This window comes from Danio rerio, chromosome 24 (genome assembly GCF_049306965.1).
Source record: "Danio rerio strain Tuebingen ecotype United States chromosome 24, GRCz12tu, whole genome shotgun sequence".
Lineage (NCBI taxonomy): Eukaryota > Metazoa > Chordata > Actinopteri > Cypriniformes > Danionidae > Danio > Danio rerio.
In genome coordinates this window covers 110,001-112,500 of record NC_133199.1, presented here as the reverse complement: position 1 = coordinate 112,500, position 2,500 = coordinate 110,001, and the positions used below count along the sequence as shown (strand labels likewise).

Below are 2,500 nucleotides of genomic sequence, written 5' to 3'. Positions count from 1 at the left end.
GAGGAGCCTCAAACTACTGCCACAACAGAACACACACACACACACACACACACACACACACACACACACACACACACACACACACACACACACACACACACACACACACACACACCCAAGCCCTGTATACACAGCCAGAAAGTGTCATATAGTGCACACGTCACTGCAGACTGACAGCTGAACACAGATATTCTGCTCCGCTCCGCTCATTGAGCTCTCTACTCTACATCATTCACAGATTCTCCAACACATCCCTCATCAGAACAGTGTTAATAACTCATCTCTAATAGCTGATGTGTTCCTCTTCATCATGATGACAGCACATCATATTAGACTAGATCTTCTTCAAGACACTAGTGTTCAGCTTACAGTGACATGTAAAGGCTTCACTAGGGTAATCAGGGTAAAGTTAGGGTAATTAGGCAAGTCATTGTATAACAGTGGTTTGTTCTGGAGACAATCCAACACTAATATTGCTGAAGGGGTGAATAATATTGAGCTGAGTGTTTAACTGCTCTTACTGCAGGTGAAAGTTTCTCCAGCAGATCAGACATTAGAGGACACACACTCACACAGCACTCAGAACACATCTCACAATGCATTCAGACTTCATCAGAGAATCACGATTCAGTCTTATATTCTCGGTTCTGGACTGATGCATTAGTGCTCAGAATAGTCCAGAACAGCTGACTGAACACTGCAGATGCACACACTGCCATAACAGTGCTCAATACTGTGCAGCCCTCGTCTGAACTGATCTGAGTTTACCCCACAGGCCTGACAGACGGACAGAGAGAGACAGAAGAGCTCCAGAACTCAGGATGTGCTCGGTGTTCTCCATGATCTGAGCTCTTGAACAGCAGCAGGATCACCACTGCTCATGTTCCTGCGGTGTACAGGAGCGTCCGCAGCAGATACCGTCACGCACACCAGAACACAGGAAACTGAAAGTGTTTGAACACACAAGAGCTCATCACACTGCAAACACAAGCTCAGAGCGCCCGCTCTCCTCTCACACCAGCTCACACTCAACCCTGCTCTGTGACGTAACAGTGGAAAATAAGCCCCGCCTCCACACAAGAGCAACGCCTACTTATACTGCAAGGCCCGTTAGACTAGTTAATATGCAAAACTGTCAGCCAATCAGAGCAGTGGAGTCCACAAATATGCAGATTAATGAAAGTAACCAGTCTGCTAGTGTCCATGTGGATCTGTCCAGTTCTGCTGCTGATTTCAGCCATGTTAGTGACTAATATGCACGTGTGTGTGTGTGTGTGTGTGTGTGTGTGTGTGTGTGTGTGTGTGTGTGATTTATAATGTTTGATGTGTTTAGTAGAGAGATTATAATACACTCGCCTCGTTTACCAAGCAAATACACCTGATTAGATTGAATAGTGAATATTAAATCAAGATTAAGGGTTTTTCTGTCCTGTTTAACTTACTAAAACTCTGTAAATCAGTGTGTGCTCAGGGGGATATACTGTACTGTAAAGACCCCCGCAGGACAGAGGCACGCATGTGTGTGTGTGTGTGTGTATTCTACATTGCACTGCTACTTCTGACAGAAACACTCCAAACCAGAGAGTAAACAAGAGGACAAACACAGCAAACAGCCGAGAGCAGTCGACACACACACTGGAGCTTCAGCATCACACACACAGCTGGCCCGTCGCCATGGAAACAGATCAATCACTGTGTTTTCAGCTGGGATGGAAATTAGTGTGTGAGTGTGTGTGTGAGTGTGTGTGAGTGTGTTCATCATCATCACATCCACAGTACACACACTCAGGAAGGGGAAACTCCCACTATGGGGTTGCTGCTGGGTCATCAACAAACCCACCGCTGGGTCAAAGATTATCTCACCTGACCACTGGGCTTAGTGAAGGTCACTGTCACAGCGCTGCATGTGCATCATCATTTCAGAAACATCCTCACTGAACACACTCTGATGAGCATTCTGGGTTGTTGAGAGCGAGTGTGAGGTCAGATATGGAGGAAGCACTGGAACAACACAGAGTCAAACACGGCCATTACAGACCGAGCAGTGGGTTACACGTGTGCCAATTACATTTAAATGACACTTTAACCCAACACAGGGTCAAACACACACGAGCACTGGGTAAATGATGTAGTTTACGGTAAACTGAACCCCAGTAGAGTTTAATATGGGCAAACACCTGAGTTAAAGACTATAATGACAAATCCAGTCCATATCTGACCCAGTGTTCACTTCTAACACCTCAACACTGTAGAAACACTGCTGTAGCTGCCAGGAGACCCCAGCACACACACTGCAGAGATTCCTACACACACACACCATCATGATGAAAGCGGGTCCGGGTCGTCTGAGTGGTCCAGCTCTGCATTACAGCACAGATGAACACAATACAGCTCTTGTGCTCATCCTGAGGGACTGCCCTGCCCTGCCCCAATGCATGCTGGGAGGCAGAGGAACACTGCCAGAGATCTGTCATTACCGCGGTCAACGAGGTAAAGCATC

General features: G+C 46.8%; 1 protein-coding gene across 14 annotated transcripts in view; it reads right to left on the bottom strand.

The window, feature by feature from the left end:
• The window catches only part of col15a1a (collagen, type XV, alpha 1a), a 33,627-nt gene that overhangs the window by 25,305 nt on the left and 5,822 nt on the right, over positions 1–2,500 (bottom strand). The gene's annotated exons all lie outside the window — the stretch shown is intronic.